At 41.5% G+C, this 23,685-nt stretch overlaps 1 pseudogene across 1 annotated transcript in view; it reads right to left on the bottom strand.

The window, feature by feature from the left end:
* Nucleotides 1-22,015, bottom strand: part of LOC311035140 (protein furry homolog-like) — a 40,454-nt pseudogene extending 18,439 nt beyond the window's left edge. Inside the window, exons 1-19 of the transcript in view lie at nt 21,894-22,015; nt 20,975-21,121; nt 18,200-18,257; nt 15,546-15,649; nt 15,181-15,289; nt 14,974-15,060; nt 14,121-14,292; nt 13,467-13,599; nt 13,273-13,380; nt 12,549-12,612; nt 11,955-12,131; nt 11,300-11,386; nt 10,614-10,882; nt 6,266-6,474; nt 5,272-5,366; nt 4,735-4,792; nt 4,526-4,617; nt 3,180-3,352; nt 631-791 (exon numbers count right to left, since the gene is read on the bottom strand). The product of the transcript in view is annotated as a protein furry homolog-like (transcript). The remainder of the gene's footprint in view (nt 1-630; nt 792-3,179; nt 3,353-4,525; nt 4,618-4,734; nt 4,793-5,271; nt 5,367-6,265; nt 6,475-10,613; nt 10,883-11,299; nt 11,387-11,954; nt 12,132-12,548; nt 12,613-13,272; nt 13,381-13,466; nt 13,600-14,120; nt 14,293-14,973; nt 15,061-15,180; nt 15,290-15,545; nt 15,650-18,199; nt 18,258-20,974; nt 21,122-21,893) is intronic.
* Between the last annotated feature and the right edge of the window lie 1,670 nt (nt 22,016-23,685).

The raw sequence follows: 23,685 nt of genomic DNA on the forward strand, positions 1-23,685 counted from the left end.
GCATAACTGATGTACAAGCTAACAATACATCATATGGCTAGACGTTCTTTTCACAAGGCATGCAGGAAAATCACTCTTACGTTAGGCTCAGAGGCGGAGCTCATGTGAGCGTGTTGTTGTTTTATATAAAGGCTGAGACTACAGTGTGCAATAGATATACTGTATTTTAAGAGATCGCAAAAGTATCACTTCATCTTCTTTGTCAGGATCAATGCCAATAGTGCATGATATACACTGCAAAAAGCCATCATTACAAAGATCGGCAATACAATGAATTTGGTGAAACACGTACTGTACAATTAAGAACACTACGTTGCTCCATGTTTGAATAACAAGACGACGGTGCTATAAGAGAAGCTGCAGTACTGCAGCAAAAACTGACATTTCCATTTAACTTGAGCTTCTCACTGTACTGTATTCTGTATGAAATGATTAATACGTTATCAGACGTTAAATGTTACCTTTTGTTGAATAAATGTTTTAAAACAGGCAATTTGTTTTTAACAAAGTCACGGCAATGCTTGCCAGTGAGACAGCAAGTCTGCTGTGAGCTTGTAGATCTGCCGTTTTGACTATATTTGAACATTTTTGACGATTGTCGTCTATAATGACATGCCCAAAAAATGGTACCTTGAGTGCACAGTATTGATGGCGGTTGATCTGCATGTTGCGGTCGCTGTAGCGGTCCAGGGGGGTGAACATGATGCTGAAGGGACCGGCCCAGTGGCTGAACAACATGAACAGACTGTGTCTCAAGGACTGTTGGGGGAAGATGGTCCTCCGCTGATGCACTGAAACAAAACAACCACATAATAGTACATGTGAGAGGTCATCCCCCAAGACAGAATGCTTGCCACAGAATCTTTAGAATAGCAATCTATCTATCATTACAGAATTGTCTAAAAACAGAAAAAAAGGGAAAAAAGGAAAAGTCCCTCAAAATCCGAAAATCCGATGGAGAGGGTGTGTGTGTGTGTGTGTGTGTGTGTGTGTGTGTGTGTGTGTGTGTGTGTGTGTGTGTGTGTGTGTGTGTGTGTGTGTGTGTGTGATACTGTATGTCTCATAAAAAATGACAATCTCTACTGACAATATTGTCAGTAGAGATTATTTGTCATTTATGAATTCAATAAACATTTCATCAAAGTACAAATACCTCAAACTCTTGCTAAACGGGACGTTAATTTATGCACACAATGCTAATTCATAGACCAATTAATTCATAAACGAGTGTTCCCCAAGGAAAGGAAAAAAATAAAGAAAAGACAAATAGGAACAGATAAGCAAGAAAGGATAAAGCTTTAGCACCACAGAAAAATGTGGTACATTTCCTAAACTGAGATTAATCACATTAACAACATAAATCACAATAATTAACACTATAGACTTGGCGGGAAAGAGCCCTATAAATGACCCAGACGGGGGGTGTAAAAGATTATGAACTACACATCTTGGCCAAATAAAAGTTTTAAAAAAAAAGAAAAGGAAAAAGCTATCATCTAACACAGCTCACTGTACAAGAATGGAGTGAGCCAAACAGACATAGATGGATGAGACAGATGTACCTGGAACATTCTGAATGATATTGGCCACCAGGGCACTGAAGTGACAGCGGATGTTGACAGTATAACTGATGTACAAGCTAACAATACATCATATGGCTAGACGTTCTTTTCACAAGGCATGCAGGAAAATCACTCTTACGTTAGGCTCAGAGGCGGAGCTCATGTGAGCGTGTTGTTGTTTTATATAAAGGCTGAGACTACAGTGTGCAATAGATATACTGTATTTTAAGAGATCGCAAAAGTATCACTTCATCTTCTTTGTCAGGATCAATGCCAATAGTGCATGATATACACTGCAAAAAGCCATCATTACAAAGATCGGCAATACAATGAATTTGGTGAAACACGTACTGTACAATTAAGAACACTACGTTGCTCCATGTTTGAATAACAAGACGACGGTGCTATAAGAGAAGCTGCAGTACTGCAGCAAAAACTGACATTTCCATTTAACTTGAGCTTCTCACTGTACTGTATTCTGTATGAAATGATTAATACGTTATCAGACGTTAAATGTTACCTTTTGTTGAATAAATGTTTTAAAACAGGCAATTTGTTTTTAACAAAGTCACGGCAATGCTTGCCAGTGAGACAGCAAGTCTGCTGTGAGCTTGTAGATCTGCCGTTTTGACTATATTTGAACATTTTTGACGATTGTCGTCTATAATGACATGCCCAAAAAATGGTACCTTGAGTGCACAGTATTGATGGCGGTTGATCTGCATGTTGCGGTCGCTGTAGCGGTCCAGGGGGGTGAACATGATGCTGAAGGGACCGGCCCAGTGGCTGAACAACATGAACAGACTGTGTCTCAAGGACTGTTGGGGGAAGATGGTCCTCCGCTGATGCACTGAAACAAAACAACCACATAATAGTACATGTGAGAGGTCATCCCCCAAGACAGAATGCTTGCCACAGAATCTTTAGAATAGCAATCTATCTATCATTACAGAATTGTCTAAAAACAGAAAAAAAGGGAAAAAAGGAAAAGTCCCTCAAAATCCGAAAATCCGATGGAGAGGGTGTGTGTGTGTGTGTGTGTGTGTGTGTGTGTGTGTGTGTGTGTGTGTGTGTGTGTGTGTGTGTGTGTGTGTGTGTGTGTGATACTGTATGTCTCATAAAAAATGACAATCTCTACTGACAATATTGTCAGTAGAGATTATTTGTCATTTATGAATTCAATAAACATTTCATCAAAGTACAAATACCTCAAACTCTTGCTAAACGGGACGTTAATTTATGCACACAATGCTAATTCATAGACCAATTAATTCATAAACGAGTGTTCCCCAAGGAAAGGAAAAAAATAAAGAAAAGACAAATAGGAACAGATAAGCAAGAAAGGATAAAGCTTTAGCACCACAGAAAAATGTGGTACATTTCCTAAACTGAGATTAATCACATTAACAACATAAATCACAATAATTAACACTATAGACTTGGCGGGAAAGAGCCCTATAAATGACCCAGACGGGGGGTGTAAAAGATTATGAACTACACATCTTGGCCAAATAAAAGTTTTAAAAAAAAAGAAAAGGAAAAAGCTATCATCTAACACAGCTCACTGTACAAGAATGGAGTGAGCCAAACAGACATAGATGGATGAGACAGATGTACCTGGAACATTCTGAATGATATTGGCCACCAGGGCACTGAAGTGACAGCGGATGTCCCGCAGCGTGTCAGAGTCCTTGTCGTTCTCGGCCTCCAGCAGCTGCCGGGTCAGATCAACATACTCCAAGAGCGTGCTGTTCAGAGAGTGGCTGTCCCCATCCAGACCTCCACTGGCTCTGCATCCACACACAACACACAGTAAGAACGGCAGCCTTGTCTTTGGAAACAACATTGTTATAGATACTAATGCGCTATAGATGTAGAGGGAAAAAAGAGCAGACTAAGTAAAAAAAAACTTTTATCTGAAACACAATTTTATGCAATATAGAGTAGGGGGTCCCTGCTTCATCTCTCTCTCAGCTAGGGGGTCCTTGGCCTGAAAACGTTGAAGACCCCTGCGCTAATATATACCACCGGTTCTCAACCTTTTCAGGCTGTGACCCCCCAAAAAAAACATATTTGAACTGGTGAGTTGAGGCACTGGGAGTTGAGGCATTAAATTTAGTTTGACTCGGTTCCACAGATAAATATTTTGAAAATAGCAGATCTACAAGGTCACAACGCCTCACGTTGTAGATCGGCTATTTTCAAAATGTTTGCATCTTTCTTATATTATATTGTTAAACTTTGACCAGTTTGTATACAGTATTTTATGTAATAATGGTATTTTTTCTTTTCTTTCTTTCTTTTTTTTTCTCCAGGTATTAAAAAGGTCTTAAAAGTCCTTAAATTGTCACTTCACTGTCATCTGGGGACCCGCCCCCCAAATCCTATGAGGACCCCCCCGGGGACCCGACCCACAGGTTGAGAACCACTGATATACACCGCCTTACACTGGTGTTGCACGCTGGAAATAGTAGATCTACAAGCTTGAAGATCTGCTATTTCCGACAAGGTATGAATCAGGCTTTACACAGAACGCTTAGGGCTGTCACGATTACAAATTTGAGTTCACGATTAATGGTTAGTAAACAAATAATTGTGTTTTTGGCATAGAACATTGGAATTTTAGGCCTCATAATAAATAATGCACAGTGCAGATATTATGAAGAATAACTTAAATATACAAATAAATTACATTTTTATCATAAATGATCAGAAATGACATATTTATAATTATATACTTTAAAAAAGTAAAAAATTACAGAAATAGCAGATCAACAAGCTTATTTCTGCTATTTTCTGCGATCTGCTATTTCTGCTATTTCTGGAAAATGTTTGAAAATGTATGAACAATTTTCAACATGGAAACGATTATGACGATTGTCTCAAATAATTGCGATTATGTAATAATTGTGACAGGCCTAAGGATGCTAGCGGCGTTAATTAGTTCTGGTTTCACCATGTACAACTGGCTGACGACTCCAGCGTCGGCGAGTAGCTCAAATATCCGGACCAGCTGGACCCTGAGGATGTCACGTCGCCTACGTCGCTTCATGTTTTGCAAACGGACCATGGTTGGGTGGTTGTTTTAGGACACATGCACAAACTGACCAGCATGCCAACATGCAGAACTATGCAAGACTAGAACCTGAGAGATGATTGAATTTGTCCTCACCTCAGGTCTTCTCTCCAAAGCTTCTTTTATGATGGGGTTCAGCTCCTCGATCAACTCTCTGGAAGACAAATTAACAAAACTGTCGTGATGTCTGCATTTTTTTGTTCATATAGAATTTAAGAAATAATCTATTACTATTCTTCTATGAATTACTCACCCTAAAATATATCTGGTGTAAATGGTCTCGTGAACGAAATAGAAGCGCTCCTGGGCATGTGTGTGGGGTTCAACACGTGCGCCCAGGTGCGCTCCTCATTCGTGCACGAGACCTTATCCCGCAAGCCGTTTTAAATAGTTACATTTCCGCAAAAATGGTGTTTGGAGAGCAATGAATTATTTTTTTATTTTTTATTTCATCTAGTATTATCTTAGTTTTTGGATCCTTCATTCACAGTGAAGGAATCTAACAAACATTTTGCATGAATTCAAAGCTTCACAGGGTGAGTAATTTATGGAGAAATTGATAGAAGAAAAGTGATTTTGTGGGGGGTGGGGCTGACGCATTGTGAGCTTGTAGATCAGGTATTGTTTTGTCACGCAACCATGCAAGTAAAAAAATGGGGCATAAGTTCAGTGCTTATCATGGGAACAACGTGTTTGAACAGGGATGAGGGGGACGGAGTGCCAACAATCTACACATAAATCAAGAAGGTGGATACAACTCAAAATGTTCATTATAATATATTCCTTAACCCATTAAAACCTGATTCTACAAATGCCTTCTAAATCCGTAGTTCTCACAAAAGAAAGTAAAATGTTTCATAAATAGCAGATGTACAAGCTCGCAGCACGGCACTAAGTGACGCGCTGCTAGCTTGTATATCTGCTATTTTTGATTAACGCAAAAATCTAAAATGACACCCGGTTTTAATGCGTTAAGGCCCTGACAAACACACATCCAGAAGGTGGATACAACTCAAAATGTTCATTATTATATATTCCTTAAGCCCCCGACACACTGAAAGCAGCCATTGTTTTCAAACTTGTAATGCAGTGTATGTATGTTTGTTTTCACTTGTTTTGACCATTCCATTAACAAGTCCGTTTTTAAATAAAATAGACGACGTGAACAGGCGACTCGCGTGGCACGCGCCAGACGCCAGTGACACTTTCCTGTGTGCCAGGGCCTTTACACTGGAGAAATCTATGTATATATTTCTGTTGGGTAAAACCTGTCATGTTAAAATTATACTTTATGTCCTCATTCTTAAAGCCTACATAATAACATACACACATACAAATTTGATATATTTAACATATCGTCTCTGTCGGGTGGAAACCTCATTATGTCCAAAAAACAAAACTGTTACTTTTCTGGCACAAAACGCGTCGCTTTGCGCTGCGTTTCGAGCTTGTATATCTACTACTTTAGATGCTTTTGTGTGACGCTGTAGTATGACCAAGTAGGGCGTTAATTCACTGGAAAAAAAATACATAAAGTTAAAATATGGAGATCAGAGGTTTCTGCCCGACAGCAACGATATAAAACTTGAGGGTCGATGCTGTCGTTTCGCCGCAACACGGCACTGACCTTCGAGTCGTAACAGTAGCCGCTGTCCGGAGTGGACGCCAGCGTCTCAGGCGGGGAGCAGCGGACGGAGCCCGATGTGGAGGAGGAGGAGGAGGAGGGGGAGGTGGAGGAGGTGGCGGAGCTGCAGCATCAGGTAGTTCCTCCACAGACCCACGTAGGAGTCACTGCTGCTGCTCAGGCTGTTCAGCTTCTTGGCGTTGATGGGGCTGCTGCAGGGAGGAGTGGAGGGGTTAATGACATGGCTACCGCTTTACATGTTATGTACTGTAGAACTGGTTTTTAACCACTGTCAAACTGGCATTCTGTTTTTTGGGCATGTTATTATAGGACAATGTTTTCAAAAATAGCTAAACTAGTTGATCTACTAGCTGCAGATCTGCAGTCTTCACCATGCGACACCATCATACAATGAAGTATAAAATGGGACTTAAGTGGTTACGATTTTATTTAAAGACCTGAAATGATATCTTAATGGTGATACGATAGGCAAGTGTATAGGGTGCGAAATGATCAGCGATCAGGGCATTGATTCCGGTCCGGACTGACCATTTGCTGAATGTCATTGCCCTAATGTCCCACATTTCCTGTCTCTCTCCACTATCACCGTCAATAACGGCTTAAAAATGCCCCCGAATAATAACTTTTAAAAAAGAAAAGAAATGCCAAGTTAAGACATTTTGAAAGCTCTAAACTGTTTTTTTTTTCACATTTTGGTTACACGAAAGTATTCCATCATTGGCAACACAGGCTGCAAACCCTGTCGACAAACAACATATCTCGTTCTTTGTAACTAATAATGGTAAAAAAGATAATAGCAATAATAATAATAATATTTTTGTCACTGTTAATTTGCACATACGTGAAATTTGTCTTCTGCATTTAACCCATCCCTAACTATTAGGAGCAGTGGGTGCCATTATACAGCACCCAAGGAGCAGTTAGGGGTTAAAGGAGAATTTTGGACTAAGGTTTTCTTACCTTTTCTATGATGTTATGATATCTTAGGATGAATGGTACAGTAGAAAATGTTTATGACTCCATCCCGGGTCCGCCACAGCTTAAAACGTGCGCGGATAGGCCTTGTGCTAGATCGCATATTTTAATAGCTTTTTTAAATGTATTTGTTTGTGAGATCTGACGTTCATAGTGACAGAACAATATGCAACCAAAAAAAAACAACAAAAAAACAAACCTAAGTCTCGCTAGACAAGATTGATATCTCGAGATTTCAATCTCGTCTAGCGAGACTTGTTTTTTTTTGTTTTTTTTACAGTGTTCTGTCACTATGAACGTCAGATCTCACCAAAAAAATTAAATAGCTATTAAAATATGCGATCTAACACAAGGCCTATCCACGCACGTTTTAAGCTGTGGCGGCCCCGGGATGGAGTTATGAAATCTTTCTACTGTACCATTCATAGAAAAGGTAAGAAAACCTTAGTCCAAAATTCTCCTTTAAGTTCCACACACAGACTGGGCAGACCAGTGGGCAAACTGGTGACCTTCTTCATTACCAGAAGGCCTCTCTACCCATTCAGTTACCATAAGAGATATTATAAAGGTTGGCCTTTGACGTTTTCAAGCCAAAACTTAAAGCCTCACTATGTAATTTTGTAGTATGATAATACAATATGACGTAATCAATTGGGGTGGTTGTATTTTGTCTCCCTGCTCTTTTATTGAGATATTTAGATCATGTCAAAGGTCATGTCTCACCTAGACACACACATTTTGACCTGATGGCAATTTATCCCCTGAGCAAGCAGCTCTATTAGCTTAGTGATATAACTTTCAGCACTTGCACAGGAAACCGGGTTCAAATCCGGGGTAGAAGAGGAAAGTTACATAGTGCTGCTTTAATCATGGTCTTCAGGGCAGCCTACTGATCATTCCCTCCATATTTCTTGAGAACCTGCCCATCCGTTCTCAAACAAACAGACAGAGACCAATTACAATTCCCTGCCAGGCCTTGCTGCGGGCAGGGAGGGTAACAATACTTTATAAGGACTGAAAAGACAAATAATGTACTGCATTAAGGTACACACATACTTCCATGTAGTCAGACTAGCATCACTCTGTATTCAGCATTGTGAAACTTGTCATAGCGTGAGCATAGCAACAGTGAATATGTGGAATGAGAGTAGTCTGACTCTGATACTTTAATAATCATATCTACATGCAATTTCGCAACTGCTGCCCATTCTTTCATCAACCTCCAAGGTGAAAAGTGAAGTCAAGGTCAAAATGACATAATCTGTCATATCTAAGGAGTGAAAAGATAAATAACAAGGTTTGCATATTTGTTTTAGCTGTCTTTATATCAGTTATAGAGTATGGTTTGGTTTCATACGTTTTAACCAATGTAAAAGAAATAAAACGCAAGCGGTATCCTTTAACCACCTCAAAAATAGCCGATATACAAGCTCAACGCATCGCGACACGTACGTTTATAGATCTGCTATTTTCACTATTTTGGAAATGTATTGCCTATAATGGCCAGAATAGGGATGAACCAGGTTGAAAGTGTAGACCTGCAGGCATCCTGCGATACTCAAACATATGAAGGAAACACAGCTGAGACAAACAAGTCTAGTCAAGGAGATTATCCAGGCATATTTAGACACGTGGGCTGCAGTGACATAATGGACAGGATGGTGGCATTAACAGCGCGTGGGCACATTCACAGACAGATAGGATGACATCACCCATAGCAGAGAGTCTGCAACCACAGTCATTCCAGCTAAGTGCCCGTTCACTGGCCAAAAGATCTGCTTCTAAACCTCTTGCACAAAGAGTCTACACATAAAGCAACATCTCCCGGCTGCTTCATATTTTAGGAGCGGCAGCTCCTGAAATATGACAAAGTGTTGGTCAATCTGAAGGAAAATGAGGAGCACACGCCAAATTATGCTAAATGTTTTGCATCGTCGGTAGTGAAGGAGTTTGTTCTTCCTTTCAGAGGACATCGACGGACACAAAGTACATAATGGATTACTATAGTTTGTGGGTTGTTTACTGTCCAAATCAGGGTGGCTGTATCCCACCCCAAATTCAGTCCAATATATACACATTTAAGATCGCCTCACCCGTCATAGTACATGACGTGTATTTGGCCCCATTCTTTTCTTTTTCTAAACCAAATCTCTTCACTGAAAATCTACAAGATTGACAAGCTCATAATGCATCGCTTCGTGAGCTTGCAGATCTTCTATTTTAGCCGAATGTTCACCTATTATGACATGCAAAGAATAAGGATGATGGGGTTCATTTGGTTAACTTACACTATTATGACAATATGAATATTGCTAATATCGTTTTTGATGATTACACGATTATGCATTTTGTTATTTGTTGAGGGCAAAGAAACGTTTAGCTTTTTTTTTCTTTGAAAAAGAATAAAACATTTAATACAATATAACAAGCACATCAGCAGTTGAGACATTTAGACCCTGGTGTCGGGTAGGACACTTAAGTTACACTAGACCAGTGGTCTTCAATGGTTTTCAGGCCAAGAACCCCTTAGCTGAGAGAGAGATGAAGCAGGGACCCCCACTACATGTTATAAATTGTGTTGCAGATTAAAAATGTTCTTAGATAGCTTCATAGACTTGTGTAGCGTTGTGTTGGATTCATGTTAATGTGTATTTTCAGACAGTTAACCACTTAAACCCTTGATACTGGTCTGCTCCTTTTTCCCTACACCAAACCTCTGCTGAAAATAATTGCCGCAAGGCGTTATGAGCTTGTAGATCGGCTATGTTTGGCTAATTTTCCCCTCAGAAAAAGGATGCTATGGTTCAAGTGGTTAATGTAGAAAAAAAAAAAAGAGCGTTCCCTATCACACAAAGATTTGGCAGCCCCCCTGTAGCAATTCTGAGGACCCTTTGTTAGACTAGACCCCTGCACATCGTTGCAGTTACCTCTCTCCATCGGGAGAGGGAGCCGACAGACATAAAACGCGAGGATTGCAGATTTAAAAATGTAGTGAAGTTGTTAAAAAATTTAAGGGCTGCGGCAACCTGTCACCTCTGTGCCAAGTGACCTATTTTAAAGGAGGGAACAATTGGCAAACAGGATCTAAAAGCCTTATCAAGGCACGTCTTAAAGACACTAGGTGACATGATTATTTCCTGAGCCCCTCAAACTACACAAAAGCACTGGTGGAACACACACACACACACACACACACACACACACACACACACACACACACACACACACACACACACACACACACACACACACACACACACACACACACACACACACACACACACACACACACACACACACACACACACACACACACACACACACACACACACATACACACAGAGAGTAGACATACTTGATGTCAACTTGTGGCGACAGCAGCTGCAGGCGGGTGTAGGCGAACATCCAGGCGTAGTTGACGGCGGTGGGGCAGTGCTTGGGCAGGTGCTCCTGGCGCAGGTAGCTGGACAGGCTGATGACCCAGGGGTCCTGGCCCTGCGTGACGTGGGCAAACACCCAGATGTGCGAGGGGCTCACCACGTCGAACTGGTGGCTGATGGGAGACGAGCTCCACTCCGCCAGGGTCTGCAGGTCGATTCCGCTGGGGCAGTACAGCAGGTTGGTCTGTGGGGGGGTTCGGGTTAGAGAGAGGGAGGAGTGAGGCCCAAGAAGGCTCACCACCACGCATGCATGGTGGTGCATGTTTTCTGTATGTGCTGTAGTCACTACAGAACCGCCTGGGTCTCAAACATTTTCATGTCAAGGACCCCCAGATTGATTCGTATTAGCGGCCGACCACCACATGAAAAGATTTTGTGCAAAAAGGGACAAAACGTTTCAGAATATCTATTTTCAAATAGCCAAAATATGAAATAGGGCTGAGTGTAATGTAATGTTCCTCATTATGCAAGGGACCCCCTGGAACCTCCTCAACGACCTCTGGGGGTCCCCGGACCACACTTTGAGAACCACTCGTGTAGTGTGTGTGTGTGTGTGTGTGTGTGTGTGTGTGTGTGTGTGTGTGTGTGTGTTTTTTTTTACCTGGTCAGCTCCTGTGAGATGGATGAAGCTCTCCAGCACCGATGCACTTAATCTGTCCATGACGTCGATGGCCAACTCCTCATCCCCCTGGAAGATGAACAGACAGGCATTAAGTACATGTTGCAAGAGATTCCACACAATTTAGTTATTGTTTTAAAGGTAGAGGAAGTGATATTTTTAGCAACACAAAAGTGTTGCTAAAAGGTTAATGCACTTCTGATAGTAATCATTGCTGTATAGAGTGTTTGTTCAATAACAGGGGTCTCCCTGTCTCTCCATCTCTTTAATAAACAGAAACATTCTCAGGTGGGTGGCCAAACTTCAGCCAATAAGGAGAAAGTACCCATTTATCAGCTTCAGTTTTATAGTGTTCCAGTTTAAATTTTGTCTGCACATTTCTTTGTGTCATCACTTCTTTAATCCGTATCCTGTGTGAGTTCTCTATCCTGATTGGATACAATCTGGAGAGCTGGAGAGACTCCTGTTATAGACTCCTCACTTATTTTAACAACAAAAAAAAAACACTTACCCTACATTTCTGTCATTTGTCAGGGGTGAGATTCAAAAAGGTCAGAAAAAGTACAGTTACAAATACAACAAAACATACCATTAAAAGCAGTTATTCACAGTTAAACCTGACACAGCTTGTGTTTACCTTGGCGAGAACCAGCGCTGTGTGCAGGGCGCGGACCTCTTTGAGGACGTTGACGGCCAGCCTGCGGGTGGCGGGCCGGCAGCTGCACAGCACCACCAGTGCCAGGCCCTCCACCACATGCAGCACGTTCAGCAGAGGCGTACGCTCCAGGGACAGAGACTGGCCGCTGCCTGGCGCCTGGTGGAACAAGAGCGTAGACTTAACACAGCAAAACCAAAAGCCTAAAACACAGAGCCTAGTACCAAGCAGCTCCCAAGCGGTGTGCGGTGAGACCAGTCCAGCGGTGCCTTGAGATTTTGTGACAACCACACATAATTTTTGCAAGTATACAAAAAGTAATGAATTATCTTTTTATTTTATTATATCAGTACTTTCAACTTGGCATCCCTATTTCGGAGAATTATTATATTTATAAGCTTGTAAAAACGTTCAACAAGCTCACAACTTGCGAGCTTCTAGATTTGCTATCTTCACTGAATGTTTGCTCCCAGAATAGGGACACTAGGGTTCAAGTGGTTAAGTGGTTAAACTTTGTATTTGCCATTAATAGATAAAAAGCATTTACAGAGTGATAAGAATGATACCATATGTTACAGAGGCTATTTTGCACAGGTGTGCACAGGTGTGCCTTGAGATTTTGACTTGCCCTTTGCTGTGCCTTGGGGCACAAACATTTTGAAAACCACAGCCCTAGAAAATCCACCCAACTCCATTTCGTAAGTGAATGCCCTACTTCGCCATACAACAGTGTCACACAAAAGTCACAAAAATAGCTTATCTACAAGCTCACAACACATTGCGATGTGACATGTGTGCTTGTAGATCTGTTATTTTTGTGTTTTACTAATATATAACTAATATAATAATTAGAACACAGATTATTTTTTCTATTTACTGAAAAGTAACGCTTTTGGACATAATAAGGTTTCCACAGTGACAAAATCGCACATGAAGTGTTAATAGGGCCAGTGGTCCAGGAATGTGTAGACTGTTAAACTCCAGTGCATTTTCATTTTATCCAAAAGTTTTTCCAACAGATTTTCAGATATAGCTTAAAGAAAACAAAATCTAATTTGTCAGAAATTGTAATAATAAAATAAACTAACATTTTCTTTCAAGATTTCAGAAATGAAAGAAAAACACACGTGAGCCACTATTATCACTATTTTTGAAATAGGACTTATTCCGACTCATTCATAATGTATTTTTGTACATTTGGGTCCCAGGGGAGACACCAAATTCCTCTTTTGGGTATCGAGCTGAACACATTTGGCAACCCCTGGCATAAAAGGAGGGGGAGAGAGGAAGGGGTTCTTACTTGGCCAGAAGCTCTATGAGGTCTTGTCTGCTCATGCCGTCCGGGATCAGTCTGGGGATGGCCGCCACGCACGTCCGGAACAGATCGATCTTCGGCTTTCTCTCACCCCTGGAACACGTCAAATGGATTATGGATTATTATGGATTACGAGCCCTGGGAACGAGACAGTTCAAGCATGGTAGAAGGTAACGTACGTGATCATGTCCTCTGGCTCCTTGTTGGACATCTGCACGTTGGTCATGCTCATGGACCGCCCCACCTCCTTGTCCAGGTGACGAAGGATGTTATCTAAGGCTTTCCTCACTTGTGGGTAGTACAGCGACATGCCTGCAAATTGAATTTAATACATTTCATTACATTAACACATCCACCGCCAAGGTCTAATCTCATAATGCACTTACCACTGCCAAGCTTTTATTGTCCTTTTTTGTTTTTTTGATTCCACCATAGCCCCCGCTAAATCCGTTTAAAATCCGCGTTCATTTGGTTCGACACAAACATGGGATCCGACATTACAAAACACCGAAGACCGCGACGCGATCCGACCCTCCATTTTGGAGAACGTTACAGTGGGGGATGCGGAGAGCAAAACAACAAGCTGAGATAACCGCTTCCAAAGTTGATCGCTAGACAGGAAACGGAGGCGGGACAAAAGACGGAAACAGGACTACGGGTACGGCGGTTAACGGTTGGATTTAACGGCCTGTAGGACTACGGTCTTGGCGGTCAATGTGTTAACACAGCAGAAGCCAAAAAGTGTTCATTTATCCATTCGTAACTCAGAGAGCATACAAATGGACTGCTATGCACATAGATTGTATTCCATGTCGCCCAGCACTAAGGCCTACCTATGACCTTGGCCTCTTCGTCTGTGAGGGTGGTGTTGAGGAAGATCTTTTTGACTCGCAGGGTGTTCCCAGACGGCATGATGACCCCTGTGGTCGGCATGGGGGGCTCTCCATCCTTCTGCTGCAGGCTGTCTGCAATCACCAGGAAGGCACGCAGGCCGATGTTCATCCGCTGAGGACACACAAAAGGGCAGACGGACAGTGAGAGGGGATAATAGACTCGGACAAGACCTCTCACTGAGAGAACAGTCGCAGTTTAGTCGTTATGCCAAATCACTCATGTAGTCTCTGTTGACAACTACTGTTTGGTCTTGGGAAGGGTGTAAACAACCACAATCTTCCAATACATGTGACGTCGCCAGCTGCTTCTTTTCACCTGACAGAGCAGAGTTTCACTGGGAGGGCATAACTCGTGTGGAGTTCCCAGTTCCGCTTCCTTGCTGAACAGCAGACACAAACCTGTAGGAGTCGCTAGTCCAGTGACAGATATCCCCCTCCCTGCCTGGCTTCCCACCACAAACACGGACAATTGCGCTCATTGGAATTGGAATGCCCAGCCAATGCCGGATGCCCTGTGGAGGAGTCAAACCCCTACTCTCCACACTGGTTTACAGGAACTTTACAGCTGCGCCACCCAGAGGCCAAGAGCAGCGCTAATTTCACTGATGAAAAATCCATCAACAAATGAGAAATGATCCTGAACTATCCTGTCAAATCTTTTGCTTGGAGGGGTGCATCTTTATTCCCTTATCGTTTTGTTGTGTCAACACAAATAGCACAGAGAGAGAGAGATAGAGAGAGAGAGATAGTGAGAGAGCGAAAGTGATGTATATTCAATCTTTACTGATTTTACCTCTGGGTTGATGGTGAAGGTCTTGTGAGATTTGCCCACGCACAGCAGGTCGTAAATAATCTCCTTCATAGCAAAGTCCAGCCGTTCCTGAGCGAGGACATGTGAACAGACCAGCGATCATTTTAGTTCATCCTTAGTTTTAAGCCTCAGCTGTTCACAATCCAGGTACGTTGGTTAAGAGACAAGAAAATGGGCGTCCTACTGTACCTGAGCTATGAATTGGATGATCTTGACGAAGATATTGAGTGGCGTGTCCCGGGGAACCACGCTGCGAGAACCTTTGGGGAAAAGTGCTGAAACGATGCTGAGTAATCGACTGCGAAACAAGGAGAGAACGATGTGTTCAATGGTGAACAATCACATCCTTTCCATAGTATCTGATACATGAAGCCTGATTTCTACATCGTACGACGGTGTCGCATGGCAAATAATTGCCAATCTACAAGCTCACCATGCGTTGCGATGCGTTGTGAGCTTGTAGATTGACAATTTTCGAGTGTGTGACAACGTCACATGACGGTGCTTATTGCTTAAATGAAGCACCAGGGCGCGTTGCGCTAGTAAACACTGACCTCTGCGTGACCGTGTTGCTCTCACACTTGATTCTGATGATGTAGACCCACAGCAGTCTGTAGAGCGACTCCAGCGCCACACGGGACATCTTGGGATCTTTGTTCTGCCGATCAGAGACACAAGATTAAGAACCTCGACATATTACAGCTGGACATTATTACTCACCTGTGACATTAAATAGGTCTGATGTAGTCAGTTACATGTCTTCCGGAGCAGCTGATCATGGTCACCACAATAACTAGTTTTCAGCCGCAGTGTAGGAGACATTTGAGTCACTGATGGATGACTGAACTCCCCACAATCTGTTAATAACTAAACTTCTGGTTTATTTAAATGCTTGTTTTGGGCATTGACGCATGATTTTCGTGACCTTAGGGTAGTGTAGAAAAGTTACGAAAATTTAGAAGGGTGCATTTTTGTTCCCTCTGTGTAAAAACCTGGGGGCATTTTATTACAATTATTCTGTGTGTGAAGAGTCGGTGGCATTACTTCATCTTAAAGTAATGCAATTTTTTAAGCCAGGACCTGGCCCTGAAAGTGTAATTTAATAACATATTAGCCTATTCATTTCAGCAGAAACTATTGTGGGAAATCTTTGTCCTCCTTCCCTGGATTTCAGGGGCATTGTTCGATTTGACTCTGTAATATGATGCAATAGGAAGGACCAAAAAATATCACTTTTACCCTACCTTTAATATTACAGTGATATCTATGGAAGAATACAGACTATATACACATCACTGCTACACACATACCATTGATAGTATAGTATAAATGTATACAGACTATATACATCACTGCAACATAACATAGTACATGGTAGTGTAATATTAGCTGCTATCTATAGAAGAATACATAATATTATACATAGCAGCATCAATGTTACAGTGCTGTGGGCATGCCATTACATAAAAATAATTTAAATGTTTTTCCAAATATCAAAAAAAACAGCAGATCTACAAGCTCACAGTCAATGAAGAATAATTACTACAGTAAAGCTACTGTACAGAGGTCCCCTTCACACAAATCCCCTCCACCAAGTGTATGTATGTGGACTGAATATGAAATTAAATGTATGTGTGCAATCATTTCATTTACACAAGTATATTATGGTATATGTACTGTATGCCCATGGTTCTCAAAGTGGGGTCCGGGGACCCCCAGGGGGTTCCAGGGGGTCCCCAGCTAAATGATGGGTAGGAACCAAATGGACCCTTATGGGTCTGTAACTCTGAGAGTTAAATCTAGCATTGATTTTACAATATAAATTGGGGTCCCAGGCATATAAATGCCATTAAATGTGGGTCCGTAGCCCTAATGCATGTCAAACTGGGGGTCCTTGAAATTAAAATGGTTGAGAATCACTGCTAGAGCCGTAAAAAGCCTTCTCTTATGGGGGTCCCTGGCATATCTTTTCAAATGGGGGTCCGCGGGCTAATAAGTGTCAATTTGACATGAAAAAGTTTGAGAACCACTGCTGTATGCTACTACCGTCTGTGTAAACTTCCTTTCAATGCATCAACCTCATGGAGACAAATACCTGACATGTACAAACACACTTAGCAATAAGCATTGTTCTGATTGTGTTTCTGGAGTATTTATCCTGTATTAGTAGTACAGTAGTAGTATTATCTAACCATGATGTAAGCAGCATCAGCACTAACCAGGTGATCAAATAATGAATGAGGAGGAAATATATTCAAGCAGACGTTGATTATGGGGTGATGGGGTCTACTTTAATATCAAACTCTCTACATGTGTCTTTATTAGCCTTAGAGCAAGACTATCCTATGTGTTTTATCCAGTCTGACTTTTACTTTCATATCTATTAGAGTCTTAGCTCCACCCCCTCAGTTTAACCTGGAATGTCACCAGTAAAGCCTGTATTTCTCTGAACATGTACAATAGAAAATATAAGGTGCTTTCCCCAAATGTTAACTAGGGGTCCGGCGTGTTTGTGTAATGTATTAGTCCATATGTTTCAATTAAGAAGTGTTTTAATGCCGTCTGTGGCCGATTCTGTCGGAAGTTCCCAATGGGCAATAGTGACGGGGCGCATCCGGTGAAAATCGGAATTACACTCAATGTAAACAGGAAGTAAACGAGGGGGAAGAAATGGCGTTCGGCCACAGACGGGATTAAAACACTTCTTTATAGCAAAATATGGATTAATACATTAAAAAAACGCTCCGGACACCTAGTTAACATTTGGGGCAAGCGGGAAAGTACCTTATATTTTGCATTTGTACATGTTCAGAGAAATACAGGCTTTACTGGTGATATTCCAGGGCACACTGGGAGGGTGGTCGCTAGGACTCTCAAAATGGATAAAACACATCTACGATAGTCTTTAGGCTTTCTATAATGCTATGTCTTTATCCCACCATTACTCCCACATCACCATCACTGCCTCCTGGTTAAACAACTCACTGGTTGTTCCTTTACTCACATGTATTTAACATCTCTATTAAACACCATTCTAACATCAGCCTCAATCCAACGTCCAACTGTAAACAAGCTCTCACAACACGCACACATAACGTAAACATGTATATTTGTACAACACACGTAAAACTCATGAACACAAAGACAAACACAGCTTAAATAAACATACCTCGTTGTTTTAGACGTTTTAAACTTTAACAACAAACACACGTTCCTCCCGCAGCTCCTCTTCAAAGGGACGAGGTGTTACACCTAACTGTGTCCTCCTGACAACAAACACACTACAGAAGATCAGTTCCGTACACAAAAACTCCTGTGTAAAGTGACAAGTCTATGTATTTTTGTGACCTGCAGGAGGAGCTATAACACCAACATTGTAAGAAAGTGAGAGCTTTTGTAAAACAGCTGTATAAATGAATACATTGAATAAATGCTGAACCCTCCTCAGGACAGTGTAAGCAATGAGCTGTCCCATAACCATCTCCAGTGGTGCACTGGTGAATGATTTATAGCACTGAAATGGAAATGTGCAAACATTCGGCGGAAATAGCAGATCTACAAGCTCTTGTGAAGTATTAGGTTAATATGTAAAATGATATCTCCACACAAATGTTTAAGGGTGGAACTCAAACCATGAAGCCTAAATATATCTGTTTATACATTCAAATACTGATTCAACTATTGTCTTGACTCTTGTTAGAATAAACAAAATAAGAGCAATATATATTCATCCAAGACAGACAGATTTCAGTGTCACTCTTAATCTACTTGAGAACCTGTTTGTCCACCATGACCTCTGTTTTTATGAACTATGACCTGAGTCTTTATGAACTATGACCTCTGTCTTTAAGAACTGAGTTTCTCTGCATGTGTTCGTATTGAGCCTACTTTACCTTCATCCTTCATACCAAACTATGAATGTATGTCATGGAATACTGAATTGGCATATGTTAGCATTTTCCTTTGTGTAGAAATGAAATGCTAATTAATTGACACAAGATAAGATAAGATAGATAAGATAATCCTTTATTGCAGATGTTATATGGTGAGTAAATAAAGACAAGTAGCTTTATGAATGCGTCGGCAATGAGTTCTTTCCACCACTAGACAACGTAGGTCTGCTAAAAGACAACAGGTTCTGACCCCCATCATACTACAAACTATGGTATTAGAACCACAGATGGTTTAGTAAATACCATCACATAAAATGTAATATTTTCTACACATGTTTACGTCATGTCTCTCCCCTCCCATCTGAATAGCAGGCACTATATAATCTGAACTGTGTTTAAGCCCCTCGTGGGTTCAGAGTTAAATTAACACTATTTACCAGTCCTGTAATAGACACACTGGAACTGATTTAGGGGTGAAGTGATTCTCTGCTCATCTTGAACGTATATATTAAAATAGTTTTCTATCTCCCTGTGTTCCATTGTCATTGTTTTCAGATGTGAAGTCACTCTCTCCAAGTTTTAAAATGCAAAGAAACATGACTTGTTCGCGTCTTATGTAGTCAATAGTCATCTGATATACTGAAGCTTTATTCGAGCATATCACATATTTTTCAGTAATATCCTGGCTACTACACACTGTTCAGTTGAAAGACATTTAAGATGTTCAGTTGACAGACATTTAAGATGTTCAGTTGACAGACATTTAAGATAGATGTTCAGTTGACAGACATTTAAGATGTTCAGTTGACAGACATTTAAGATGTTCAGTTGACAGACATTTTAACTGGTAGTTACAATGTGTCGGTCACCCAAAACTAGTTTGGGGGTTTTAAGGGGAAAAAGTGTATTCACATTAGTGTTTGTCTTTGTTGTTGACACAAATACAAAATCAAGTATAAAAAAATACAAATGTTTAACAAACTCTTTGTATACTAGTCCTGTATGTCACTGAATGGATATATGAACAGAAAAAAAGGAGGATGGAAGAGTAGATCTAATCTGGACTATTTATTGTTCCCAGTGGTGGAAAGTATCTCAAGTACTTTACTTCAATGCAATTTTGAGGTATTTTTAATCAACTTGAGTATTTCAAAATTGTCCTCAATAATTTATACTTACATCATTAACAGAGGTAAACATTGTACTTTTTATTTTATTAAATGTGTACTTTAGTTACTAAATGAGTTATTTGCATATATAGTTATGCCTGGTCAACATTCTGCCTGTAACATTAAGATCGACTGATGTAAACAGAAAACACTGCACGTTCTTTTTATTTATAAACGTTTTCTGCATTTACATCACTGCGTCCCACCCCCCACCCCCCCCCCCCCCCCCCACCAAAAAAAAAGAAGTAAACTTCAGTGGCACCCGGGTGGCACAGGGGAAAAGTCGACCACTGTGAAGTCTAAGGGGTTTGAATCCACCACGGGGCATCTGGCTTGGACGCACATCTATACGAACACACTGTCCATGTTCGGGAGGGAGGGGGACGGCACCTGTCAGAGGTGGGTGTTGAAAAGGAAGAGTAGAACGGCGGCACTACGTCCTCCCGGTGGGGGCTCCTCACTGGCAGGTGAGTCAGTACGGTACAACAGCATTGGCAACACAGAAATGTGTGGGGAGGGTTCATTGGCAAAACTGGAAGAAAAAAGGTGAAAATAACTGGTAACTCTAAACATAACTCTATACAAAACATAAAAATGTGATTTCTCTATATGTTGACTGAATACTGACATCCAAATCAATTAAACATGCCCATCGCAAAAAAAATATATTCAGTCTCTAGCAGGTTTCTGTAAAAACGTACAGTATATTGCCCCAGGGATGGTCATTATTTATGTGTGTGTGTGTGCGCGCGCGTGTGCGTGCGTGTCTGGCCCTATAGAAGTTATAACTGGGCCTATAGAAGGTATAACTGGGCCTATAGAAGGTATAACTGGGCCTATAGAAGGTATAACTGGGCTATAGAAGGTATTGGGCCTATAGAATGTATAATAGAAAGAGGTGGGTTGGTGAAAGAATGCCACTGTCCCTGGATGCTGGGGTTGTCTGTGTGGAAAGGCTTGTGGATACGGATGGTGTCCAGGCCAGACTGATTGGTCAACTTGGCAAAAAGCTCCTGAATCTGCCGGGGGTTTTGTTGTCGATGGGTTCCTCCTTCACGTTGCCATTCACTGCAGGGACGTCAAGAAAAAGAAAGCCATACAGAGATGAGTGTGAAAATGCATTAGGACACCAGGGTTAAAGTCACTTTATCAACGGGAGACAGATTTCAACTGACAGAAAGTGTCAACAATGCACCATGCTAAATCTCTAGGCCTCATGAAAGCTGGTATTATAGCGCCCCCTACAAAAATGTATGAGTACTAACAACAATATGGCCAAGCAGCAAAATTGCAACTTCTTGTCATAATTTATCAATCTAATAAGCAATTTTGTTAGATAAAAATAACTTGTGTCAGTTCCAAAAATCAACGGTCATAGATATACATCAACTCAACAACTGATTTTTGAGTCAAAAAAGTAATATATGTGCCTGTGCACCGGAAAGCTCATATTGACTATTTTACGTAAGGAAAGGAATTTGGCCTAAAGGAGCACTTCACCTACTTTCTTAAAAGTAAACAAAAAATATACAAAATATACAAAAAAACAATATTTAAAAAGCCCCAAAGGCAACAACAAAACAAAACTATCGCTACAAAAGGATGAGACACTGTGCGTCTCATTGGTGGGCTATGTATAGTTCGGAAACCTGCCTACCAATGACATCATAAATGGGGAAATGACTGCCTTTCTCTTCCTGGAGCATCAATATCATCATTGCATAAATAAATAAAAAAACTAAAACATTTTTTCCTCCATTTTGTGAATGACCAAAAATGGCTTCTGATGATGTCTGTCACAGGTAGGCTGAACAGGAACAGACTGACAGGTTGAACTTACCTTCCAACAAGACGGTGGTTCTGGGGGTGACGTCTGGAAGGGAAGCCCCTCAGCTCTGATAGGCTGGCCAGGAGCAGCAGCAGCAGCATGGGACACTGTGTCCATCTCTCTCTCCTCCTCATCTCTAAAATGGACCCATTAGGGTCCATTTGGTTCCATTTGTACACTCTCAGAGTTACAGACCTGTAAGGGTCCATTTGGTTCCATTTGTACACTCTCAGAGTTACAGACCTGTAAGGGTCCATTTGGTTCCTAACCGTCATTTAGCTGGGGACTAACTCCCTCAATGACCCCTGGGGGTCCCCGGACCCCACTTTGAGAACCAATGGTCTATCACAATGGACAGACTACAAAGACACATTGCATTTGCAATTCCAAAAATAGCAGATCTACAAGCTCACACGCATCACAACGTGGGGTGCAGTACGTTAGTCCGACAGCGCATTCCTCCGACAGCGCAGTGCTCCGACGTTAAACAGTAAACCCTAACCCTAACCGCACGCGGATGCCACATAGTCGGAGAAAAGGTCTGTCGGATTAACGCATGCCTCCCCACAACGTGACACGTTGTGAGCTTGTAGATCTGCTATTTTTGGTGAAGAGGCTTGGTGTACTGTAGGCTAACCACTGAGAGGGACTAAGTGGTTGAACTGAGGCCACATTCATGAATTCCAAATATTATCAAAGTATTCTGAGGCACGCCTGGAAGCCCTGACTACAGGACATGTGTGTGTGAGCAGCAGTAATGGCTGCCATGAATCTGACTGCTTAGACCTAGATTCAACTACACACAACAAACTACTACAAAACCACCACATATCTGGCATGTTTTACATGACACAGTACTTATATTGAACATGTTTCATGTTCTAATACTTCATTTACCTGAACAAACAGGGACAAACGGGAGACAGAGACACTTTTATTGTTGTTCTATCTCTCTTCCTGGTTCATCTGAAGACAGAGGTCACATGACCACCTGAAACTACCTGTCTCTCACCACCTTGTGGTGAAAGGTGGGATAGGTCTGGTCCTGCTCATTCTAATACACTTTGACTGATTGAATACTTTATCTATAAAGACATGGTAACAGTACATGGAAGTACAAATCACAATACAAGGTCCTCTAAACTGGATCGCTAAGGATAAGGATAATTCCTTTTAACAGGTCGTTCATGAAAGTCCTTGCGGTCTTGTTTCCAATGAGAACCTGTGAGCAATTAGGGGTTAAGAGTCTTGCTCAGGGACACATTTCATTTCATCGACATATATGCTGGCGTGGCCTGGAATCGAACCTGCGGCAACCAGGGCCTCTGGCTCCCTAGGCGGGTTCACTAACCACTCAGCTATGGCCGCCCCATAAAAGCACTTGGCTTATTTAAATGGATAATGCTGTTTTATTGTTTATTTACTGTATTATTAGAACCATTACTGACATGGATAATGCTGTTTTCTCAGCAGACTAAACTCAATATATTAACGGTTCAAAAGCTGCTGAGAAATGTCTACTGGAAACACATTAGCATTTTTGAAGCAATTAGTTGGTCGGGAGAGGCTTATTGTCGGTATCAGCCGATAAAGTTTGAGTCCGCACCACACCTACCATCAGCTCCTAGTACTTACACCACACCTACCATCAGCTCCTAGTACTTACACCACACCTACCATCAGCTCCTAGTACTTACACCACACCTACCATCAGCTCCTAGTACTTACACCACACCTACCATCAGCTCCTAGTACTTACACCACACCTACCATCAGCTCCTAGTACTTGCTGCACCCAAGCCGT

Source organism: Gymnoscopelus microlampas (assembly GCF_963454915.1).
Source record: "Gymnoscopelus microlampas genome assembly, chromosome: 19".
Classification (NCBI taxonomy): domain Eukaryota; kingdom Metazoa; phylum Chordata; class Actinopteri; order Myctophiformes; family Myctophidae; genus Gymnoscopelus; species Gymnoscopelus microlampas.